This window comes from Notechis scutatus, chromosome 1, assembly GCF_049901735.1.
Source record: "Notechis scutatus isolate UNSWTSFEM ecotype Mainland chromosome 1, rNotScu1.2, whole genome shotgun sequence".
NCBI lineage: Eukaryota > Metazoa > Chordata > Lepidosauria > Squamata > Elapidae > Notechis > Notechis scutatus.
Genome location: NC_142009.1, coordinates 297,526,246 through 297,553,166, shown reverse-complemented (window position 1 = coordinate 297,553,166; position 26,921 = coordinate 297,526,246). Strand labels below are relative to the sequence as shown.

General features: G+C 38.6%; 1 protein-coding gene and 1 non-coding gene across 4 annotated transcripts in view; both read right to left on the bottom strand.

The window, feature by feature from the left end:
* The window catches only part of FLRT2 (fibronectin leucine rich transmembrane protein 2), a 93,922-nt gene that overhangs the window by 30,640 nt on the left and 36,361 nt on the right, over positions 1-26,921 (bottom strand). The window lies entirely within an intron of this gene.
* On the bottom strand, positions 18,036-18,141 carry LOC113410163 (U6 spliceosomal RNA). Its single transcript, XR_003370630.2, has one exon. It is a non-coding gene; the product is annotated as a U6 spliceosomal RNA (small nuclear RNA).

Sequence of the window (26,921 nt, the reverse complement as noted above, 5' to 3'; positions counted from 1 at the left end):
ATCTTTCAGAGTGGCAATCCACTCCTCAGCTCCACATCGACACAGCGCCCAACCGGAAGTCACTTTGCTCTTATTCTTATGCTCATGTGTCACTATTTCTCTTAAGTGTAGAGAAACAGTGATTTTTCTTTGCATCCATATTGTAAACACAATGGTTAGAAATAAAGCCTTTCTTTCTTCAAGCTGTTCTGAGAATATATATATGTTTTCAGGTCCACAAATCAGGAAGGGCAAAAGTGCCCAATAGGGTTTATTTTTTGGCTTAGTGCACTGTGAGTATCCATGCAGCATAATTTGTCAACAATGCTCAGATCTATTCATCCAGAGAGACTGTGGCTTGGGCACAGTCTCTCTGGATAAATAGACCTATGCATGTGAATTATGTGTTTGTGTGTGTGTTTGTGTGTGGCCCTTGTGTTCTATCTACCCACGTGTTGCAGCATCTAGCAGGTTAGCAGAAATAGCAAAAAGCTTTTCAACACCAAAAGATTCCTAACTGGGCTTCAGAGGTAAAGCTTGCATAATCATTGCAAATTAGGATTATGTATTTGGCACAATTGATCGACTCCTATCCCAGAAAATGTGACTTGTCATTTCCCCCCAGTGTTAGGGATGGAGTTATCTTCAGCCAATTTTATCAATTGGAGGAAAACTGATGATGCTGATGCTGTTTCATTTTCCTCATGTCAATAATCATTTCAGAAACTGAATTTCAATGTTTCAGATTCATGAACCAAAGAAGACAAAATATTCCTATCAGATGTATTTTCCTCCTGTTTTGATGAACAGATTTTAACAATTAATGACTTGACATGATACAGGTGAAACTCAAAAAATTAGAATATCGTGCAAAAGTTCATTTATTTCAGTAATGCAACTTAAAAGGTGAAACTAATATATGAGATAGACTCATTACATGCAAAGCAAGATAGTTCAAGCCGTGATTTGTCATAATTGTGATGATTATGCCTTACAGCTCATGAAAACCCCAAATCCACAATCTCAGAAAATTAGAATATTACATGCAATCAATAAAACAAGGATTGTACATAGAACAATATCAGACCTCTGAAAAGTATAAGCATGCATACTCAGTACTTGGTTTGGGCCCCTTTTGCAGCAATTACTGCCCTCAATGCAGCGTGGCATGGAAGCTTTCAGCCTGTGGCACTGCTGAGGTGTTATGGAAGACCAGAATGCTTCAATAGCAGCCTTCAGCTCTTCTGCATTGTTTGGTCTCATGTCTCTCAAATTTTCTCTTGGCAATGCCCCATAGATTCTCTATGGGGTTCATGTCAGACAAGTTTGCTGGCCAATCAAGCACAGTAATCCCATGGTCATTGAACCAGGTTTTGGTGCTTTTGTCAGTGTGGGCAGGTGCCAAGTCCTGCTGGAAAATGAAATCAGCATCCCCATAAAGCTCGTCTGCAGGGAAGCATGAAGTGCTCCAAAATCTCCTGGTAGACAGCTTCTTTGACCCTGGACTTAATGAAACACAGTGGACCAACACCAGCAGATGACATGGCTCCCCAAACCAACACAGACTGTGGAAACTTCACACTGGACTTCAAGCATCTTGCAGTGTGTGCCTCTCCATTCTTCCTCCAGACTCTGGGTCCTTGGTTTCCAAATGAGATGCAAAAGGATTCTGGACCACTGAGCAACAGACCGGTTCTGTTTTTCGTTAGCCCAGGTAAGACACTTCTGATTTTGTTTGTTGTTCAGGAGCGGCTTGACAAGAGGAATACAACATTTGAAGCCCATGTCCAGGATCCATCTGTGTGTGGTGGCTCTTGATGCACTGACTTCAGCCTCAGTCCACTCCTTGTGAAAGTCCCCAACACTTTTGAATGGCCTTTTCCTGACAATCCTCTCCAGGCTGCGGTTATCCCTGCTGCTTGTGCACCTTTTTCTTCCACACTTTTCCCTTCCACATAACTTTCTATTAATGTGCTTTGATACAGCACTTTGGGCACATCCAACTTCATTTGCAATTACCTTTTGAGGCTTTCCCTCCTTATGGAGGGTGTCAATGATAGTTTTCTGCACAACTGTCAGGTCAGCAGTCTTTCCCATGATTGTAATTCCTACTGAACCAAACTGAGTGACCATTTAAAATCATCTCAATTATGACACATCACGGCTTGAACTATCTTGCTTTGCATGTAATGAGTCTATCTCATATATTAGGTTCATCTTTTAAGTTGCATTACTGAAATAAATGAACTTTTGCACGATATTCTAATTTTTCGAGTTTCACCTGTATAGACTGGGAGTTGTACTCTTACAAAACTTGCAAGGCTAAATGCATACTGTAGTAAGTATTTGAATAACTGAATGCTACTACAAATTATTCTTTCTTCCTCTTATAGATATTCCTGTCCATTGTATGTTGCTGGTAGCGAGGCAGCACTGATGTGATATGAAACACATGCAAATTGTAGGTCTTTGTCAGTGCTTAAAAACCAGCTCTGTTTTCTTCCTTTCTTAAGCCATAAGTGAAATTAATATGCCAGTAAATTCATCCTGTATTTGGATGCATTTTTTTTTTCATTACACACACTGGCTGCCACTTCCTAGCTTGCATTTCACTCAGATCCTAGTGTCTTGTTTCTTGCTTTGGAGAAGCCCTCAAATGCAATTTTGCTGATGTGTACTGACATGTTCTGGACTTGCTGAGATTATTTCTTTCTTTATTAATTTATTTATCAATTCCAACACTGTCCAATTCCAGACAAACTCTGGTCAGCTCACAACACAATAAAACAAGGTTTTAAATAAATAATGAACAGAATAGAAGGTCGCATCAAACAACACAGGAATAGCAATAGCACTAAGACTTACATACTGCTTCACAGTGCTTTACAGCCCTCTCTAAGTGGTTTACAGAGTCACCATATTGTCTACAATAATCTGGGTCCTATCTACCTATCTGTCTGTCTGTCTGTCTGTCTATATCTATCTATCTATCTATCTATCTATCTATCTATCTATCTATCTATCTATCTATCTATCTATCTATCTATCCACACACACACACACGTATGGCTTTGTCTGTGGAGGACATAATAAAAGCATTTTTATTTGTTTTATGAAAGGAGGTGGAATAACTTTTCATTCATGGAGCATGGGAACCCTTGGTGGGAACAGTAAACTCTGTATTATGCAAGCTTGATGCATAGAAAGTAACTGCTATGTGGCTCGTGTTTGGGGTATTTAACTGTTGACTTAGCAGAGACTGAATAAAGCCTAATTGCAGTTCAAGTCTAAGCTCTGGTCTCGAAAATATATACAGTAACTAACACTATGTCAAATGTGTTTCCAGTCTGCAGATGAGCACAATAGCATGGAGGAAAGTAAGTTGGTGTCAACAGATGTTAGGAATGAAGAGAAAATGTAATGCCATGTGGTATGGCATTTTTCACTATTTTTCCACTATTTTACCTAGGCTAACAGTTCCACCTTCTCTTCTTCCTAATTGCAACTTGAGGGAGGAAGAGAAGGAGAAAGATACAGCAGCAGCAGCCACCACCATCCAAAGGCAAAAGTCATACAAATATACTTAAAATTTTAAAAAAAATGAAAAAGCTTTTAAAAGTATCCATGATTTTGCAATGTTAAATAAATATGACTAATACTCTCCAGTAAAATTTTTACAGTAACGGTATCCTTATTCATTAAACAGCAGAAATGAAGTCAAGCATTTTAAGGAACATCCTCTGTTATGCTCCGTAGCTAGCCTGTCCTGGATAATTTACTGCAAAAATAATGAAAGCAAACAAGATACAGTATCCTTTGCTGGCTTGTATTCAATGTAGTATAACCTAATTTTTTTTAAAAAAATATGCTTCATAACTTGTTGCATTAGTACCTTGTACAATTTTAGCATGGTCATCTGAATAGAATTATTTTATTTTCTGCAGAGCATCTTCAGCATGCTCTTTTTCTCTAATCTTTGGGCTCAATTGTTTAAAAGCCAAAATACTGCCTATGATTAAAAAAACAAAAAACCACCCTGATTTAGCATAAGGTAGAATAGAATATATGTAGTTCAGAGTTGAACTGTGGAATCTCTGGTGCAATCTGATTAGGTAACATCAGTGCAAGTGAGTGTGGGGTTTGATCCCAGTTTTTATACAAAAGCTTGTCCTGCCAGTTTTGGTGGATGCAGTTTTCTCCTTAGAAATTCCTTGATCAGAGGATACAATCTTATGCTTGATTGTCTTGTGTTAATCTCTGTTTTTCTGGGTGATATCTGACTGCTGGAAAGGATATTTTCTGGTATTTTTGTTTCCTCAAACGATCAACTGAATGTTACCTAGTTAGGTCATGGAACTTCTGCAAGCAAACAACCAAGTATCCTATTTGCATAAAAACCCTGCCACATCTCATTTTCAAATGGCCAGGCTTTAGAATATCATTATCAGACTTGCATAAATAAATAAAGTATCCATTTGCCTGGACAAGTTTGGGATTAGGGCATGATAAACAGTCACTTGTGTTGCCTATATCATACTGTACAACTACCCAATCTTACTGGGGAAACTCAGCCAATTTTCTAGTATGTTTGCAATTACATAATTAGTCAGATGGATAAGGAATTTCTCCTTGAAATTAACCCAAAGGGCCACCTTGTGTCATGTCTCCTGTTAGGGGACAGATTAAATTCTGTACTGCGGCCAACTAAGGGTTTGTAACTAATCCTCATGACCCCATTTTGAGAGAGTTATGTTTAATTGCTGCTGAAGAAGAGAGAGTGAAAGTAACACAGAGACAAGGAAGCATTTCCATATGCTTCACAGCCATAGAGAATGTGTACACTGTTATTGCTGTGCAATTTACAGGGACTGCTGTTTGCTAAATCTGCTGTCATTCCAGGCAGAATTATATTGATTAAACAGGCTGCTAGATTTTTTTCAACTAATCAGAAATCTTGGATTTCAGATTGGCAGTATGTCCCTCCCAATTTCTATCCTCAGGTACTTGACTTGCAGCCTTGTGAAAGAGTATCAAATTATTTTGTCCTTTATTGATGAATGGTGTACCCCAAAGTGTCAAAATAAATTGACTGATCTTCAGTAAATTGTATTTTGACTTGGGATAAAGTTCAGATACTCAAGCAGTCACAGATACTTGTTATATGCAAAGAAAAAGGTAAATTACAATAAAAGTGTTAAATCCTTAGGTCACTTTTTTCACTGCACTAAACAGTTATTGTATTTTGTAAGAAATACTTTTCACATGCTCGATAGCACTCTGTCCTAACTTTAAATGTTATTTGCCAAATATAAATCATATCATATCCCCAAATCATATCCCCAAATCATTCACCGTAATCTGCAGGAAGCGAGTGGGGCAGAAACAAATCCAAGTAAATAATAATAAAAAAATAACTGAACACCTTAGAACAGCACAAAGACACCAGAATAAGGTTGCTTGCATTGCTATACTTGTGACACAATTGGTTAATTTTTGCCTAATGCAGAATGAGGCTTGGAGCATTTAGCTTGCCAATGTCATCCAGGGCCTCTTCAAGGTGGGAGTGGCAGGGGAATTTCAAATGGATAAATGAATATACATATATATTTAAAATGAGTGCCTTCTTACTCTGTGATACCTCTGCAACTCAGATTTATTTCCTATTTACTTTATAACGCAGATATGTGAATCCTTTTCATTCAGAATTATGTGGAGACATGAAAGTTTTGTGAGTCAATTATATGTGACTACTTAAAACCATGGGTTATCTCAGTGTTCAGCAGGCTGGTGCTCAGCCAACCTGTGACAGACCAAAAACAACTTCCTTAGGCTATATATATGTGTGTTATCTGCCAATGAGGCTCCATACTGAGATCACAAAGGCAGACAGTAATCCTCACAGAATCAAAACAGCAGCTTCTCACCAACTTCTGAGTTGTGCAGTTGCCAGCAGAGCAAAGCTGGGTAAAATAATTAACCCTCTTTTAAGGTGATATGAGCCTGTTCTTGCTCATTCCCTCCAATATACATTAATTTCTCACTTCCAGTTAGCATAATGCATAGAGCAGATACACTTGAGGAACAGGTTATATAAAAAATTACTGTCAACCCACCTACGTGCTTCTCCCTCAGGACTGATATGCCTATATGGCATGCTGGCTCAGGAATTCTGGGAGTTGAAGTCATAAAGGGCCCATAGTTCTCCACCTCTGCTATATAACGACCATTTTTGGTTTGTTTTAAAAATATGTCAAGGATTCCCTTTCTTCCATGCTTCAATTGAAAGAAACCGGTACACCATGCTGGGCATAAAAAACTAGCCATGGAAATGATATCCATTCATGTTATTTGCAGAAAGGAATCCCTGGGGACATTCATATTTTAATTATGGTTGCCTACAACTGTGTTATCTGTCAATGTTTCATTTGCGCCTGTGACATAAAACAGCTTTTCCTATCCTGATGTTCTCCAGATGTATTGGGACTGTATGTAACTTGAGGATTATTGATAATGTGCCATCAAATCGGTGTTGACTCTTAGCAACCACATAGATTTTCTCCATGACAATTTGTTTCTATGGGAATTATTAGAGTTGTAATCTAAATACATCTAGAGAATTATACCTGGTTACGGGAGGGTCACTTATATGTCTGTTTCACAACATTTTTAAGCCTGTTTTTAAGCCTGTTACAAGCAGGCTTTGTTCTAAAATCACTCAGCTCTTCACACCTAAAAAATCCACATTCTGGTCTGAGATGGTGATACATAGCTTATCTTGCCTATAGCCCTACTTGTGGGAATTATTATTTGTTCTTTGTGTACGTGCTAGGACAACGGAGCCTTTTGGTGGTTGACCGCAACACGAAGCAAGGAACAAGGACAAACTGTTGCCATTTCTTACCCAGAATTGTAGCAAACTTAAACTTTGCAGCTTTGTATGCTTACACGAAAAATCAGTGCATTTTGTGTGATGTAATGCGTTTGTGATAGGACGCTAACAAAAATTGCTACGTTAACAAGGATTGCTTCTAATAAAAGAGGGTTTCAGAGTCTGCTCTGGGCTCTCATCCCGATCTTGTTTCAAGACGTTGTCTCAGTGTCTTCCCTCATGAGAGACCACCACACCTACTAGGTTTCTGTTCTCCTTTCTTTATTTTCTTGTGCCAATCTTCAATGCAAGTGCAAAGCAGGGAATGGAAATCACAGTGGGGAATTGACTGTAATGAAAGCTCTTGCTGAAGTCCCTCTGTTTCCTGGAACAGTACAAATGGATGGTGTGATTTACAAGGTTAAAATGAAATGAGAGTACCATTGCTCTGGATGCTGTACTATTGACATCCAGAGAAAGGCAACATTAGCAGCACAAATGATGCTATTGAAGGTAAAATCTCCTTCAAATTGAATTTTCTCTTGGTGACTTCATAGACTCATCAATGTACTTTTTTTGGCAATAGAGCAGATGTGATTTGCCATTATATTCTCTTCAAATTTTTGTATTTCTTGACAGACTCCCATGAAAGTAAAAACCAGGCCCAATTTTGCTTAGCTTCTGAGTGCAGACAAGGTCAGCTAAATCCTACCACATGGTGAAGCACAAAATTATTTTGCATCTCATATAAATTATTAATAATGGTTTCTCTTATTTCACTTTCTCCTTTCAAAGGGCAGATCGCATAAAGACACTGCTTGACTGTCATCAGTCCATAGACTGATATGAACATTGAGATGTTCTGGACCAGTTGAAAAAATAAGGTCATAGAGAACAGTCCCGCAGAATCAATCTGACATAGGGTCAAAGCCACAGAGTAAAAAAAGAAATGTAATTAGTAAATGATTTGCTATAAACAGTGATGTAAAAATATAGGAGTATTTTTTTTAAAAAAGTATAAAAAGGCCTCATGCCTACCAAACAGTGTATCTCATCTGAACATGATATAATTTTACAATCTCATATTACCAGGCCCTATGTGTTGAGCATCTGCACAAGAATAACCTAGTCAAGGAGAAGTTTTCCAACCATATCTTAAGTGTGTGCATCTTCAAAAAGGAAGCCTCAATGAATATCATGAATTGATGACATTTTAATTTTCAGAGTCCTTTTGAATAAGGATAAAGCTGAATAAATTAAGAGCATTGGTCAAGTGGTATATTTTGTTCACAACCTTGACTATGTATCAGAATGGTCATACAACTGGCAACTTCAAATCTCAACAAATAAATGCTCTGTCCTACATATTGGCAAAAAAAATCAGAAAAAAAAAATACAGGCTGAATAGTCAAGATCTTGTTGATGATCCAAACTCTGTCAAGGAACTTGGAGTACTCATCTCTAATGATCTAAGTGCTAGAGCCCACTGTAACTACATAGCCAAAAAGGCGTTAACCTAATCTAATATAGCTTTTTCTCTGGTAATATTACATTAATAACTAGAGCATACAAAACATTTGCTAGACCAATACTCGAATACAGCTCATCAGTCTGAAACCCACATTACGTATCTGATATTAACAAAGTTGAGAAAGTTCAGAAATATTTCACAAGAAGAGTTCTCCATTCCTCTACTCGTTGCAGAATACCTTATGCCACCAGACTCGAAATTCTAGACCTAGAAAACCTAGAACTACGCCGCCTTCAGTCCAATCTAAGTATAGTATATAAAATCATACATTGCAATGTCCTACATGTCAATGAATACTTCAGCTTCAACCATAACAACACAAGAGCAAACAATAGATACAAACTCAAGGTTAATTGTTCCAAACTTGATTGCAGGAAATACGACTTCAGCAACAGTGTGGTCAATGTCTAGAATACTCTACCTGGCTCTGTAGTTTTTTTTTTCCCAAACCCCAAAAACTTTAACCTTAGACTGTCCACTATTGACCTCACCCCTTTCCTAAGATGTCTGTAGGGGGCGTGCATAAGCGCACCAACGTGCCTACCATCCCTGTCCTATTGTTTCTTTTTTTCTTTTTTTATTTATTTTTCTTATATGTATCCATGTATTCATAACTATGTTTTTACTTGTACCTATTATCTTGTAAGCAATTGAAAAATAAATAAATATAAATAAATAAAAATAATTATGTCTGATCCACTGCACTGAATCAGCTGCATATCTACTTCTGTCCTTTCTTTCTACTCCCCTCCTCCATGACCTGTTTTTAAGTTCTTGTCTGACACAAATCTATTTTTAAATTGGTTTTTGGAAATCCTATAAAATACCATTTTTCTCTGATGATATGCATAATTCGCTATGGTTTTTGTAATGTTCAAAGACAACTTTCTAGGAGTGTCTGAAATGTGCATCTTCTAAACTCCTTCAGGCAAATCTGTCTGGACTATAAAGATCAAAGAGATAGGAATGCCTCACAAGTGATATTACATATACTTTCCAATAAACATCACTACAGTTTCTTCAGAGGCATTTTGTGTGTTCTCCTGCAACACGAAAATTTATTGCAGGTATTAATATAAGCATGCAAATGTAAAACAGACTTTGAATCTTAGAAACTGGCATTACTGATAAAGATTGATAGCCATAATCCTGATTTTTTTTAAAAAAAAATGAGTATAAATGAACTGGAGGCGGGCTGAGAAGATGTATAGTTACATACTTATCACTGCTTTATCTTCTCAGAAAAGTTTATTTCAGATTTTATTCAATGGGAAAGAATTGATTTCTCTTCATAAAGCAATAATAATCTCTTTTCTTGTAAGGAGTAACACAAAGAACAGACTGAAATTCATTGCAGGAACATACAATAACATCAGGATAGTTCAGATTAAAATCTAATTTTAATCATTTCCTGAAGTACTGAAGCTACACTTTCATTTGTAAAAAGTAATCATCCCACAATCTGTCACCATCTAGATGAGCTGGATTATAATTTCCAACCTCCCTAAATGAATTCAGTTATGACTGTATTAATGGGGCATTATCAGAGTTGGAATCCAAAAGATCCAAATGGCATTACGATAGGAAAAATATGATGATTTCTCAAAGACATATATTTCTTTACTCCAGCAGGAGATACTAATTTTACTCAAGGAAAAGTATATGTTCATACAGTTCTCATTACTTTTAATTCTGAATGCCTCATCATATGTGTCAATTCCATCCCTTATTGTACATTTGAAATATTCTTCTAGACTTACTAAGTATTCTTATTCCTAAGTCAGATGATTTTGCTTATCTTTCATTTTGATTATTCACTTCTCCATTTCCTCAGAATATCATTTTAGTTATGCAAGTTTAATCACAGAAAATAATTATTCCTTTGCTTTTATTCAAGGACTTGCTGATTTGTGATTTAGTGACTCTTAGGCACTACTTACCGTAACTATTTGTACTGTTGCTGTAACTATTTGCACTGTTGCCATCATCACACATAAGTCTTGAGTCTTTTGGAGAATGGGGATAGTTTAGCTTGAGGAAAGGGAGTATTTAGCATCCATATTGGCTACATGACCAGAGTCAAATGCATCAACAATGTCCTACAACTCAAAAGTTTACATGAGCTTCTTGTTAAATAAACCTTTTAGTCACCTGTACAATATCAAGATATTGAACCTTATCAAAAATAACTGAAAATGTAAGAAAACAAAGATTGAAACAATTTATTTTTCTGGGTAAGACTCAGTTTGCATATTATGTCTGTTTTTTACAAAGAATAAATTCAGGGAAAATTTATATTAAAAAAAACCTATTTCTATTAAAAACTAGCCAATAATTGATGTTAGAGAGATTCTTTAAAGACCCAAATGACAAAACAATATCACTTCTAAAGGATACTTTAGTGTTTAATTTGCTGTACAAAATGAATATTTAGCCTGAAGATTCATCATCACCTAGTCTATACTCTATAAAATCTAACAACCATCATTTGATCTTGTTTGATGAAAGGATAAAATATGAGCACACATTAGACAGAGCTTTCTCTCAAAAGGAGCTGGCTGAAATCATTCCATGACACTCTTCAGGCACTGTTTACAAAGTCAGTGACTGTATGGGTAAATATGACAACAGGTATAAATACCAACATTACCGACAAAATGGCTCTCCTTTTTTTCTTCTCCTAAGAAATAAATACCTTTTAACAGCTAAGAGTCAAGGATGTCCTTGAAGGCAAAAATCCCACTTAACACAGGGAACCCACAAAATTGCTCAACATTCAATTGTCTACTTAAAATATACAGGCAATGTTGACTTGCAGTGCACACAGGAATTGCAAAATGTGTTTAAGATTAGAAGGTGCTGAAAAGGTTCTTTTCGTTGATGGCCTGTAAAACCTTGGAGAGATAACCAATGACCCAGGATGATCCTAGCAATCATGAAAGAAGGGTAGTAAACTGAATAATCGTTTGAAACAAACTACATTGTAATGGGTCCCCAGCAATTGCTTAACACTCTTGGCTCTAAAACAGGGTGACAGGCACAATAATTTCTGGGTTTCTGATCATTTACTGGTGGAATTACAAGAAAAACAAGCAGCCCAGACAGCCCTGATAAACAGTGGCTCTTTGATGGACTCTTTCTGATAATATTGACCTCCTCAATGGTTATTTTCAATACGTATTGCAATCCCAAACCAGCATCTTTTGCCTAGAATGAATTGGGTTTAACAAAAAAACATCATGCTGTCTTTGCATTGTCTCTCTCACAAATCAAAGTTGCACCCCTTGCTGCAGAAGCCTATTCATGATGTGTCATTTGGAAACAAGAGGATTCCTTTCATTCATAATGGTTCAGTGCAGCACTTCTAAATGTTTTTGCTTTCATTGAACATTAAAGCAAGTAACGTTAGCAGGGTCCCTTAGACCAGCAGTCACCAACTGGTGTTCCCTGGGATTTAAAATTATGAGTTTGCTGGTCCCTGAGGTCCAAAAGGTTGGCGACCCCTGCCTTAGACTGCAGAACTGGGTCTATGTTTTTGTTGTTCTGCTTATTTTGTTTTTAACAAAACCCAGTTATTTTGTCAAGATGGTATCAAAAGAAAAGTTTAGAAAACAGCCTCCTGAACCTTTCCATCTTATCCTTCAAACAGATGCTCTGAGCAAAATGAATTTAAGGCAGAAAGTTCTTTCCTGTCTAAGTTATTAATAGTATTGCTGTCTAAGTTAATCATACCATGTAACCATGGTACACCAATATATTTCCAAACAATAAGCAAAAATTATTAGGACAGGGAAAAATATCCCAGAAATTAAAGTGGTACATGGTTAATGTTAAGAATATTCTTCTTTGCTATGATGAGGATGTATAAAACACTACAGTGTCTTCCATACAAACTCTCCATAATCCACCCAATTCTACTCAACCTGTGTGCCCTTTGGTTGAAAGAATCCTCAGCTATGGCCAGTCATGTAGAAGTTGACACTATAGAGTACCAATTTAGAGAAAGGCAGCACTTGCACTTCTAAGCAAAGCAAAGTCATTATGGCAAATATGTCACAGGATTTAAAAAAGGACAAAGCAATGCCCTATCCGTGAGGGCAAACCTTTTCCATGTTGCATGCCAAAAGTGTGCGTGCACACACTTGTGTGCCTGCACTCATGATGCAATGTGCATGTGACTCCTCCCGCCCCCTACGCATGTGCATGCGACCTCCTGCATGTGCACTGCACGCCTCTGCACATGTGCATGCAAGGCCCACACATACCACATGCCTCTGTGCATGTGCATGCATCACCCCCCACGCATGTGTGGCAGTTACCCGACAATCAGCTGGCTGGCAGGGGGTGCACGCACATGCGCAATGGAGGTCTTCTGAGCAAACTCTCGTGTGCAGGCAGAAGTAGCTCTGCATGCCACTTCTGGAACACGTGCCATAGGTTCAGCATCATGAGCCTATGGCACATCATCATCATATTATTATCATATGCTGATGGATTTTCTTCGGAACAAACCCTTCAGTTTCATCAGTATGAATGGTAGCTGTTCCAAAATTAAGTAGATTCAAGACTGGAATAATGAGTAGTATCTCCTTTAGTGTTTTATCAAAAGAGAGGAGAATCAGAGAAAAAATATTAGTTTGGTTGGTGTGTGTGTGTGTGTGTGTGTATGATATAATACACACACACACACACACACACACACACACACACACACACACACACACACATTTCTCCAAAGGATGAGGTCCCCTTTACCATGGTGAAATGGCACTGGAGCTTTCTAAAAGGTCAGATTATTAACTCTGCCCTATGGAAAATGAAATATTTTAAAGTCTTTCAGTGAATGCCAAAATTATCTTTACTGTCTTCTGAAAATCAGAAACAGAATGAAAAAAGTCATCGGTCTTCTAAAACTGTTTATTCTTCCTTTTAATTATTTTGTAAGTCTGGAATTGATAATATAATTAGGCAGGGGTGGGATTCAAATGTTTAACAACTGGTTCTGTTTTCTGTTGCTTAGGTGGTAGGTGTGGCTTAGTGGTCATGTGACTGGGTGGACATGGCTTGGTGGTCATATTATTGGCTGGGTGTGGCCAACTCAATATCACTCACATCGAGGCACGCATCTCCTCGCCTGGCCTCTCATGACTGTGGGGATGCTGCAACAGTAGCAAGTGTGAAAAATGGTCATAAGTCACTTTTTTTCAGTGCCATTGTAATTTTGAATGGTCACTGCACACAAGCAAAGTACCAGAAAAGGAAGGGAAAAAAAGACGTTCCTGAGACAGGAAGTCTAGTCCTGCCAAGAATGTAATAAGGGCTAACAGAGAGGCAGTTTCTGTAAGCAACACCAGAATGTTTCCTTCCTGCCTTCCTTACAGGATTAGACCAGTAATTTCTTTTAACAACCGGTTCTTGGAACTGCTTAGAATGTTAACAACCAGTTCTAACGAATAGGTGCGAACTGGTAAAATCCCACCCCTGTAATTAGGTCTTTAAAACAAGTTGATAGAAATAATATGGAAAACCAAAATTATCTTCATAGTATTAAAATTTGGCTCTGTAAATGACATAAACACAAGAAAAAATGCCTGTTGTATCAAATCTTACATGACAGAAAAGCTTGTGCAAGATGATTATTTCAAGCCTTTTATACAATTCAGTCCCAAAACAAATGTGTAGAGGATACTAGTGTTAACAAAAACAGCTAAGAATGGAAAGAATGTTGACCCAACAATTTCTTAAGAGCCTGTCATTTTGATCTGCCAGTCAATCCTGCTAATCCATAGCAAGCCATTCTAAGAATCAAGATTTGGCACAGATTTTTTAATTTATTTTTGTCAATTGCCAATTCATACTTTACAGAGAAAGAAGTCTGTATTTTCCTGGGAGAACATTTTCAGTAGACAACCTCAGCCAGTCCTTTCATAAAAGTATGTACAGTAATTAAGGTGTCCCATACTATGTCATATTAAAACATCACATTGCAAAATACATGTCAAAAAACATAATGTGACATACACAAATACATTTAATCTAAACTTGGAGTGGTGATGGTGATCTTAATTGTAAAGTTGGCATAATCAAATACACCTCTGATTTCACAGAAAATAACACTATTTTAAAGTAACTTTTTAAAATTCTTTCGAAAGGTGACGAATCTCTTTCCCAAATGATTTACAAGTTTTAGATGTGCTGAATCAACATTTACACATTTTTAAAATTTATTTTATATGCCACCCATCTCACTATGAAGCGACTTGAGCAGCTCACAACATCATAAATAATAGTACAGACAATTAGAATGTTAAATTTTTTTAGAACACTTGATATTAAAAATTAAAACATTAAAATTAATAGCAGAGTAGATGAAAAGACCGAATAGAGAAGGGGCATTGGTACTTACCTGACACACCCTTTCTCTGTGAGCTGTGAAGAGCATCCATTGTCTGGGATGATGCTTCTGTTGCTCGTTTGATAGGCTGGGCTTTAATTGAGAGGACGCTCCTCCTCCTCCACGGAACTCCTCCCTAGCGTCCCCAATTTTGGCGAGGTCGAAGTGATGAAATATTTCTTCTCCTTCACAGTTTCTAATACTTGGCCGGAATAGCATCCCACCAGATGAATAAGGGTGGGGATGGATGCTCTTCACAGCTCACAGAGAAAGGGCATGTCAGGTAAGTACCAACGCCCCTTCTCCAGATGAGCTGTTCAGAGCATCCATTGTTTGGGACATACCAAAGCTTGGCGTGTCCTACGGGAGGGCTTCCGTCTGGTTTGGATTCCCCGTTTCTTGGTCCCTATGGACCCTTTGTAACACTTTCCTGTCAAAGGCAGCCTCCGTAGAGGCGAAGACATCATTCTAATAGTTTCTAAATAAAAGGCGATGGTGAGGCCCATGTTGTCGCCTTGTAAATTTTCGCTATTGGCGCTTGTGGCCCATGTTGTCAACATCGCAGCACTCCAGGTCAAATGAGCAGTGATGCCCCTGGGTACAGGAAGAGATTGTGTCTCATAGGACTTGGGAATTGTGCTCTCAGCCACTTACTGGTCATTGAGGAAGGGGTCTTGCACCCAATGGTGGGTGGTTGAAAAGAAATGAAGAGAACCTTTGTTTCCTAACACACACCGTGCAGTTGAAATATATGCAGAAAGCTCGCCTTACATCTAGATTGTGGCATTGTCGTGCCAGATTTTATGTCAGTTTCAGACAAATGTATGGGAGTATCAGTTCCTATGGTCTGTGGAAACCCAAAATTATCTATGGGTGAAAGATGGATCTGGACTAAGGACCACTTTGTCTGTGTGAAAAATACAGAGCTCCTGTCTAACTGACTAGACTACTAGATCCAAGATGTAAGTGGACTACAGATGTAATGGCAACCAAGAGAATCACCTTGTACATTAGGAATGAAGACTTGTGGTCTACATGGGCTCAAAGGGAGTTTTCTTGAGTGCGGTAAGGATCTTGTTGAGGTCCCACGTGTGATATCAAAGCACTACAGGAGGCTGTAAGATTGTAGCCCCGTGCAAGAAAATGGCATATGCATGGGTGATGAGAGATGGACTGCAAGTCTCTCCTAGTGATGACCGATGCTGAGGCCTCCCCTTTGCCTGTTTATATGAACAAGATAATAATGAAATGTAATATAAATAACACTGCCGTCTAACAGGTGTTCCCCTGAGATGAACAGCCAGAGCCATCAGAACCTTCGTAAGAACCTTGGGCAGATGACAACCCAAAGGACAGTGCAAAATATTCAAAACGTTGAGTATTAGAACAAAAACTAAGAGTTTTGCCATGTGAGGATCTAATTGGAATGTGGGGATGGGCCTCCATTTAAGTCAATGGAGGGTAGAAAATCGCCCCTTCTGAAGCTCAGAAGTATGGAGTTCAGTATACTCATCTTAAGCCTCCTATGAACTATGGATCAATTAAGTCATTTTAAAACTAAAATTGCCCCTGCTGATCTGGTGCCACAGGTTGGTTGCCTGGATCTCCAATAAATGAACAATAGCTCTTCTCCATCATGCTCCCTTTAACAGGATCCCCAGAGAGAAGGCAAGTAATGTAAAGGTTCCGGGGAGAGGATGGAAATTCTATAGCCAGGCCTAATCTTCTGATACCTCTAACCCAGGAAACAGAGGTAGAAGCATCCCATCTGTCCGTGAAAGGCTTGAGCCTTCCACCAATAGGGGCACAGTCGTGAGGCCTATGTTGTGCCTCGGAGACCTCTATTTCATGTTCCTCAAGAGATTATTTTGCTCTGCCCTCCCCTTCAGTATCTATCTCCAGATTGGAAACTATCTGACTGTTGGTGATTCATGCGTCCAGACGGTCCCTGGAGTCTGGAGAGAAAAAGTCCCTGGTAGAGGGAACGAAGGAACCCTCCAAAAAGCTGGGAAGGACTATTTTGGGGTCTATGAAAAGAGAGGAATTTATTTTCTGCTTCTAGTCTCTATCAGAGATAGGTCGGGGCACCACCAACCAAACTATCTCCCTATATTGGAGAGGAAGCAAGCTTCCATTAGTTGTGTGATATCTGCTTGCCAATGTCTGAGCCATAGCAGTAGGTGAGGAGTAACCTGAGATGCCCTGGCTTGAGCAGATAATTTAATAGAGTTTTGTGGCGATCTTGTGTGCCCTGATATTGGAATTTGAGATAATCTCCCTCAGATGGCGGAGCAATCTGAGAGACGATCTAGTAAAAAAAGGGGGATGAGGCCGACTCCGCTCTCACATCAGATCGACATGCCCTACATGGGGACAACTCAACCCTGTATATCCTTTGACTTGAGAGCTTCTTCTGCTTCTGTTGGAATTGCAGAGGAGGATGATAATTGCCATTATTGTTTTATCTACTATCATGGTTATGAGAAATTTAGCAAACCAAACCAAATTAAAAATTTGCTATCATATCCTGTAAGAGGGGTATACGCCACTGAAGAGACCCCTTGTTTCTGGATGAGGTCCAAGAACCTCTGTGGGACAGTTATGATTTCCTCTTACATTATTGGTTGGGAGAAGATTAAATCATCTGACCCCCCCCCCCCTATAGTAACGATTGTTGGGCTGAGGGGAAATGGAATATCAAGGCAGGAAGTAGTGTTTTTTTTTTTTTGAAACAACAGAGACTTGAAAAAAGTCTGAGGGCAAAACAGACCTGAAGGTCGGTGGTCTGGCTTAATGCCTTCAATGTTTGACATGCCCCCCCCTTTTTAGGGGATCTGCCTCTGACAGATTTTGGTCACTGTTGTGAGTAGACCCTTCCTCAACCTGTTCCATCTGGTCTCTAGTTCTCCCTCATCCTGTGCATCATGTGAATGTGTAACTGGATTATATAATACTCCCCTGAAGGAAGTACCTGCTGGTAATGAAGGTCTATTCTGCATAGTAACTAAATTGAGTGAGAATTGAGGTCAGATTGTGGAGGCTGCCTAGCCATCAACTTCTACTGTGCCCCAGCTGCGATGCCTCTTCAAGTTGCCATGTCCCTCCAGGCCTTCAATTTGTCAGGGATATCCTCTGGGAGGAGGAATTCTGGTGTGGTCCCACAACTGTCTGTCAGGCAAGTAGCGCTGCTGAAGGCCTGGGTTGAACTGGTCTCTCTGAGGCTCTCCTGGATGGCGTTGAGAGATCCAGGGATGGAGGCAAGGTGAAATATGGAACACTTCACAAATTGCGTGTCATCCTTGTGCAGGGGCCATGATAATCTTCTCTGTATCATTCCAATTTTAGTATATGTGCTGCTGAAGTGAGCACTCTGGAACTGGGACTAGCCTGGCTGGGGAAGAGGACTGAGACTTCTGTTCAACCTCCCTCATGCATTTTTAAAAAAATTTAAGATACGCTCATCTAACACGTTTTGGTGTCTCTTGGCATCCTTTGTTGCCTTAGAGGTCTCTCTAGGACATTTTTACCTACTTTGAGTTGGTTTATTGTCCTCTGAGGGTGTTTTTGGTTGCCCTTGAAGATTCTGACCTAAAGCCCACAAGGTGAGATATCTATCTCTATGTATCTCTATGTGTATGAGATATTAATGGACTGGTTGCCTGGTTCAGAGGACTGATATAAACAGAGGCAGGGAATCCTCTTGATATTTGCTCTCCCCCCACCCCCGTTTTTTGGTAAATTCAATTTGTTATTATGTTATTATTATTTTGGTGTTGTTCAGTTGTATGTTGTGAAAGAGCACCTTATTTCGTTGTTCTCAGGTTCTGAGTACAATGACAATAAATTTATCTTATCTTATCTTATCTTATCTATCTTATCTTATCTTATCATAATAATATTGATATCATTAATATTGTTATTATTTATAATATTTTTGTTAAAACTGTGCACAGCTACTAACATAAATTGTTGTGCTGTTACCAAACTCATAATTAGGTGACTGAATATGGAATCAAATTGTGAGGCCAAATGGAGAACACCTTTCAGGACCTGTATTGCAATTGGGTGATCCTGCAGTCACTGGCGCTCAACAGCTTCCTGCCCAGACGGACACAGGCCTTGGTGCTCGCTGTTACTGTGCTGCTAGAATTCTGTGAGGGCTGCCAACTGAAAAAGGAAGCCCAATAGTCAACCTCAGAAAGAGGTCCGTAATCGGCATAAATGTCCCCTGGACCCTCACAGAGATCCTTGTGAGGGGAAGTGGCTTCTCACCAGATAATGCCATGGAATTCTTATAAACAAAATGATGCCGGTGTTGTTTTAGTTGTCAAGATGTAGCATCAACCATCACCTTTTAATGTGAGCTGATGCGAATCTAACTAGAATTTGAGCAGGAGAACTCAGAGTCCTCTGGCTCCACCCGATCAATAGCCCTTGCTTCTTCTATATACCTAGCGGGAGTATATCTGAAACTACAGAATCTCCTGTGGAGTGATACCTGAGGGTAAGGATGCTCTGTCCTGCTTAGTGACCAGAGTTATAGGGAATTCCAGTCAGAAGGAGCGCTCTGTTGTTCAGAGCAGTATGCTGCACCTCCGCAGAGATACATTGGCGTATTGATAATTCCATCCACAGTCACATCTTTGTGGGGATCTTTTCCGGTAAGTCATCATCTTGACAGAATCTGGCCGCTGTTGGAGCAATGTGGCCACAGAGTCACTTTGAGTCACTTGTACTGATCTAGATGGGCTACCTGATCTTGTGCAGCTGCGCTGCATCTGGATTACACAGACATATTCAGGGGTGGTTGCAGAGGGCGATTGGAGCCGAAGTAGGCCTGGAGGAGATGAGGTTTGAGAATTTTCTTCATCCTCCCACATGAACTTCTTCATGTGTTTTTCTAGTACCTTATGGCGCTTGTTAGCATCTTTTTCTGCTGCTATGGAGATACACTTAGAATGCTTCAATTTGTTTTGAGAATTTGACATGGCTCTTGAGCTACTGTCGCTTGCCATTGTGACCGCTTATTAAATTTTACTGTTAATGAGGCTGAAATGTTGGGCGGTTGGCATGCCCAGGGGCCTGAACCAGCAATGGCCAGGGAACCCTAAAACAATGCTCCCCAGTTTTGTATAATCTTATGTAAGAATACTGAATTCTTATTCTTGTTCCTATTATTATTATCGTTATTATTATTTTGTTATTAATATTATTTCCGAATTAGCCAAATTAGGAACACCTCATAGGCCTAGAAAGGAGGAATTGTTGAAATAAGATGTAGGCCTGCGACACCTTCCTGCACAGGAGGACACGGGCCTTGGTACTCGCTGTGGTGCTGCTGTTTAATTCTGTGAGGGCATAAGCCAACAGTTTCCTCCTTAATGAATAAGGGTCCAAAATAGAATAATTATATCTGAATATCTATCTATCTATCTATCTATCTATCTATCTATCTATCTATCTATCTATCTATCTATCTATCCACACATACATATGTATTAGGGTGATTTCTCTCGGGTTCCAGGAAGGAGACCCCTGCTTGGGGAAAGAAAAGCCTCTCACAGTTCCAGAAATAAAATGCAGATCACTACCGCATGGTTAGTGAGTCTGCAATGGCACCAGCCGTCATCTCTTTAGGCGCGTAATGAGTTAAATCGGCTCAGAAGCACTTCCACGCCTTGTGGGGAGTCGATACTGCAGAGTTTCCCCTTGAATAAAAAGGCGCGGTGGGGCAGATGGGCGCTGATGCCCCCACCCCAGACGGTGTTCCCAGAGTAGAGAAAAAGGCCTTGGACCCTTTTAAAATGGAGCCTCTCCCGTTGGGCACGGGCGGCGGCGATCGTAGCGGCGGTGGCGATCGTAGCGGCTCGGCTTGAAAAGATCGTAATGTGAGTTGTTAGCCATGCAGCTGAGGTGTTATCACCTCCTATCGTCCTGGGGGTGAGAGATCATTATCTGAAGCTACGGTGAGCTCCCTTGGCTCGAGTTATATATCGTAGGGAGCTGCTTGACTCATTGAAACTAAAAGCCTTAAAGGAGTTGTTTAGAGTTTAAAAGCAAACCTTTTTGTTGACTCCTTTTGAAGCCTTTGCTATTCCAGCCAAGGGAAAGGAAATTAAGCTGCCTATATCCACGAAGGCTGAGCAAAAACAAGGGGACGCTAGGGAGGAGTCCCATGGAGGAGGAGGAGCGTCCTCTCAATTAAAGCCAACCTATCAAACCAGCGACAGAAGCATCATCCCAAACAATGGATGCTCTGAACAGCTCATCTGAAGAAATGGGATGAAGATGAAATCCTCACTAAATCTATCACTTCAAAAAGGGAGGTGAATCTACCTTCCTTCCAATCTTATGCCTGAACCAAATGTTCAATAGGGACATTTATCTATTATTTCTCTGCTGTATCTAATTGCAAAACTATTCCCTGCATGGATGTCCTCTTCAAGTTTCCAAGCCCTCAAATATATATTGGTTAAATGATTGTCATAGCTGCATTATTTGCATTCTGGCATTGCCAGCTGTTAGTATGCTGAGTGCATTCTTTTGTGACTACAGGAAGAAAATGTGAAGGATGAATGAAAACATTTAACTTCTCAACTGGATATGTGTCAGTCTTCTAATATGATAGGCATTTGTTTCTGTGCACTGGGCCAGCTTCTTTTCAGCTTCATGCTTTCCTAATTCATTCCACATCACTGTGTAGGAAAGAATGTTTGACTTGATAAAATTATGCACTGTCTTGACTTCAGAATATTAAAATGGGCAGGGAATGTATGGCTCATGTGATTGGTAAGAGGTTCATATTTCAGTGCACTGTTCATAATTTAGTTTCTAATGATCATTCAAACGTTCTTGTAAACAATTCAATGCCTTCAGTGAGAAGAGTAAGTGTGAAACTCATTAGTTTTTATGTAGCACACAAAGAAGAAAACCATGTGTCATAATCAACGCTAAAGCCTAAAATATTAGTTAATCTGGATGTAATTCTAAGTTCAGCAGCAACAGAGAACAAAATGTTAAAATAAGAGGCAATTTGAAATCACACCCCTTATTTATTTATTGCATTCACTTTATAAGTCACCTAATTGGAAGATTTAAAGTGACATACATAAATTTAAAATGCATCATGTCCTGCCAGAAAAGCCAAGTCTGAAAACAGTAGGGTTAGAGACTTCAAGGAAAATACTATTCCTGAGAGGAGAACTGGCAATATTTCTTCAATGACATATGCCATGGGTGAAGAACTTATTTTGGGATGGAAGCAACATTTTAAAGTTATTTGGCCTTTGCGGATAGTGAATTGTAGGTGTGTTGGTGTGATTTTATGTCCTGATTTTGTGGGTGTAGGGGAATTTAATGGTTAAAAAGAGGGTCAGTCCACCAAGGTTACTAATCATGTCACTGGATCATGTTTTGGAAGACTGGAAAATTTGGGGAGAAGAAGATTTCAATGCAAATGAGGTAGTTAAATCCAGTTGACACTTGTTCATTATAAATACTTTTATTCCTATTCCCAAACTGACAGAGATGGGGGGGGGGGCATGGCAATAAAAAACAGCATGAAGGAAAGAAAGTAATACAGTTCTGATCTTGAACCGAACATTGGAAAAGAAGAATTCAAGTTATTATCATTCAGAAATCATCCCAAATTAGATGTTGGTAAAGCTGCATGGGAAAGCATTTTTTCTTAATCTAGCCAGATAATTATGTTTGCATTTATCCCCAGTTTTCATTAATTGTGTAGGAAGGAAATAATGTTTTCCCAGCACATATTCTTTCCACTATAATCAAGATAAAATGTTCAAAATCACACAACAGAATCAATGCTAGACAAATATCAAAATGCAATGGAAAATGCCAATGTAATTGGATGAACGTTCAGTATAACAATATAAGAGAGTTGGAAGGGACTTTGCAGATCTTCTAATCTAACTCTCCACAGGCAGGAGACTCTGTATACCATTCTGGACAAATGGCTGTCCAATCTCTTTTTAAAAATTTCTAATGATGGCACAACTACAACTTCTGGAGGCAAGCCATTCCACTGCTTGTTTTTACTCTTAGGAAATTTCTCATTAGTTCTAGATTAACGTCCTTTCTGGTAAGTTTTGAAATGTTACTTCTTGTCCTACCCTCAGATGGTTTGGAAAATAAGTCAACCTCCTTCTCTTTGTGGCAGCCCCTCAAATATTGGAAGATTGCTATCAAGTCACCCTTAGTCCGACTTTTTGCTTGACTAGACATACCCAGTTCCTGCAACCGTTCATTGTAGGTTTTATCCTCCAATCCCTTAACCATCTTTGTTGCTCTTCTCTGCAGTTTCAGTATCTTTTTTGTATCATGGTAACCAAAACTGGATTCAGTATTCCAGAATTCCTCCTTGTCTATCTAAAATCTCTTTAGTCAACAGGGTGACTGATTGGGGCCTCTTGGAATGCCAGCTCAATGTACCCTTTCGAGGAACAAAGAGCAAAAATTCATTTATAAAGGGGCTCTTAGAAAAGACAATGTGTGTGCCTCCAACAGCTGATTTTGTACATTGCACTCTCAGAGTAAACTTCACCTCTGATTCAAGCAACTATGCACATTCTTTATTCCTGGCTTAGAAATGAACATGGAAAGATTTCTTTTCAACAGCTGGATTACAAAAAAAAATATCTGCTTTTTAAATTTCATTAAAGAGATAAGAGAGTTCCATGGAAATTCTCATTGGTGAAAGGTGGTATTTTTACACTTAGGGATGAGAGAGCTAAGTGCACAGTGTGTGTCTGTGTCTACAGGAATGGTTTTATCTTTCATTGTAGAATCATTTTTCCAGGAAATTGCAACATCTATGTATTGCTATGGGGGAATCCTGTCATTCAGAAATAGTTGGAAATACTATTTTTCTCTAAAGAAAATGAGGCAAAAAAAAAAAACTCTACAAAGTTGGTGGAGAATTTTGAAATGTCATTTCTGCTTAGCTCCAGTTGTCACACCTGGCCCTTACACAACAAACAGTGTGTGTGTGTGTGTGTGTGTGTGTGTGTGTGTGTGTACAGGTAGTCCTCAACTTACAACAGTTCGTTCAGTGACCGTTCAAAGTTACAACAACACTAAAAAATGACTTATGACCATTTTTCACACTTACAACCATTGCAGCACATGATTTACATTCAGATGTTTGACAACCGGTTCATATTTACGACAGTTGCAGTGATTGGGAGGTCATGTGATCAGCTTTTGCAATCTTTTGACAAGCAAAGTCTATGAAGAAGCCCTCTGGCCCTCACTTAAATGTGGTGATTCACTTAACAAATGTCGCAAGAAAAGTCATAAAATGGGGCAAAACTTACTTAACAAATTTCTCAGATTTATTTATAAGATGTATACTGTTGTCCATTTTAAACATCTCTGGGTAGCTGACATTTTGTCCCTAACAAACTACTTCTCAGAAAAAAATGCAATAAAATCATATTGTTAATGCAAATATCTGACACAGTAGAATATTCTTGAAATTCAGGACAAGAAAAATTGTCTCTAATTTCATTTCTAAAGAACCAGTAAATAACTAACATATCCTCTGTGATAAAAGACAATATTACTCCTAGCAGGACTGGGGATTCAGCTGAGTTGTGATTGCTCAGTACTTTACATTTCCTTTCTTTTACTAGTATCTTTCCCTGCAATAAATGGACTGTTAAAAAAAATTGAATCCAATTCTGTAGTAAAACTGTTCTTTAACAGCCTAAGCAATTTAACATTCTCTTCTGACACCTTTGCCTTAATTCTGCTGTCATATTCCTTGGGTCAGTACAGCCTGGCCATTTGTAGTTTGACAGAAATTATGTAACAAAGATGATTTGCAAGAAGATATAGCACAGCACAGTGCCTTCATTTTTCATATCGGGGGAAAACAACAATCTAGCCTACTTTTGATCGAAAGCTTGCATAACAGATTCAGGAACAGGACATGTATGGTATAGATTCAGCAAAACTTCAAAGAAATTATGCAATGAGAGTGTCACTGGATGTGTTCAAACACAAGGTGTATAGCTGCCTGTCAGTGATGCTAATTTGGGAATCCGGCATTGTGCATGGAATCAGATTCATTGTCTCAGTCGCCCCACCCAGCTTGCTGATTCTGTTTTGCCAATGTTTTTGCTAGCATTTATTCGCAATTCTTCAGGAAGTTGATTTGTAAGATCGTTTCGTGGCCCTAATTTTTTTATGAATGAATACGTACAGAATTATATTAGTTTCTGATTCCCTTTTGTTCTTCCTCTGCCTTTCAGAAATCAATACAGGTACTCCTTGGTTAAGAACAACAATAAAAAACTGATGGTGACCTTGTACCACTGTACCATAGAGAATATCTTAATTTACTGCACCTCTACAAGGTTTGCCAATTGCACAGTGGCAGATAGGAAAACACTCCAGAGGGTTAAACATCATTGCCCAGAAGATCATTGGTTGCCCTCTCCCTTCTCTGAAAGAGCTTTATAGCTCCCACTTCCTTAAGAAAGTTCAAAATATTCTCAAAGATCCATCTCATTCTGGGAACCCCTTTTTTGAACTATTACCATCCGGCAGATGGTACAGAATATAAAAACAAGCACAAATAGGCTGAAAAACAGCTTCTATCCCAGGGCAGTAGCTCTTTTGAATTCTATTGCATAGTGCAGTGTTGGTGCGGTGTTGCGGGTTTTCAGTTCAATGTGTAGAGTTTGAAGAATGTGTGTTTGTATTTATTTTCATGGTCATGATGTGCACTGAAGATGGTGTTTGATTTTGTTGTATGAGGTGCAGTGACAATAAAGTAAACTAAAACTAAAGAAACATTCATTCAGTGACCGTCTAAAATTATGATGACATGAATAGAAGTTATGGCCATTGTCTCATAATCAAAATGTCCATGGTCTCATAATCAAAATTTGGGTGCTTGGCAGTCTGCCCACTTTTACAATTTCAGGGTGCAAATCAAACTCCCCCACCCCTTATTTTACATTACAAATTTACAGAATCATGCACTGTGACTTTATGATCCTCTTTGAGATAACAATGGATGCTTGATTATTATTATTTTTTTAAAAAAAGGTCAGTTCATGTTCACTACTCTTCCAACCAAGAAGCCTAATTCCTAGATAGCTTTTTATAAAATGTTTCAGATTACTATGTCATCTCCAGGTTATTTTTGGATAGTACCAGCACATAACGTATAGCCCTTTCTTTAACAATCCTTAACTATATTTCCCACTTTAATTAAATGAGTAACAGTGTTCAATCAATAGGAAATTGCAGTTTAACATGTATGGAAAATAAGTACATTGGAGATGGCCACCTTACACACCCTATAATGAATGATATATACCTATAATGAGTTTCAATGAAATGCAAACAGTTGTCAATTTAACTTTATTATCAACTAAAAAGCCAATACTTTATAAACCAGAAGTTTTTTTAGCTGTTGATAATGACTACCCTGCTTCCTATTTATTTCAACACAATTATCAAGATTTATGGCAGTATATAAAGTAATATAGTTGTTGGTGGGTTTTTTATTATTATACCATTTTATTATAATTATTATTATAATATAATGGTAATTATTATTGCCATCTTCCTTGTACTTCCTGACAAACTGTTAACAGGAGATAGTATCTTGAATGCTTAAATTGTTACTATAAAGATTACTGATATCATATTCTCATTTTTTTTTCTGGTTATGAAAAGCCTCCCAATCCAGTAACTAAGCATTGGAGCATCCTGAAATCAAATGGCCCTTTTCAGTTCATGAATGAAATAGGAGAGATTTTGAGAATTATCTGAGACCTGGACAACAAGGCAATGAAGTCTAGTCACTTAGTGACCTTCAAAGAACATTAAGATAGCCAAGGAAACTACCATAAAATGTGTTAGTTTTTCTATAGGGAATAGGATAGCTAATACAATATTAGCCCTCAGATCAATTTTGCTAGTGTGTGTAGGGGGATGGGATGGGAACAGAAAGCAACTTGCAAATGTTCCAGCTAGCAAGAAAACTTAACAATTTTACACACAACACCAAAATCACTTTGTATAGGTCTTGGATTTCTAGTCAGCATACAAAGACAAAAGCAGCTTTTATTTTGTGTCTGGGTTACCTTCATTATCTAAAATACACATTTTGT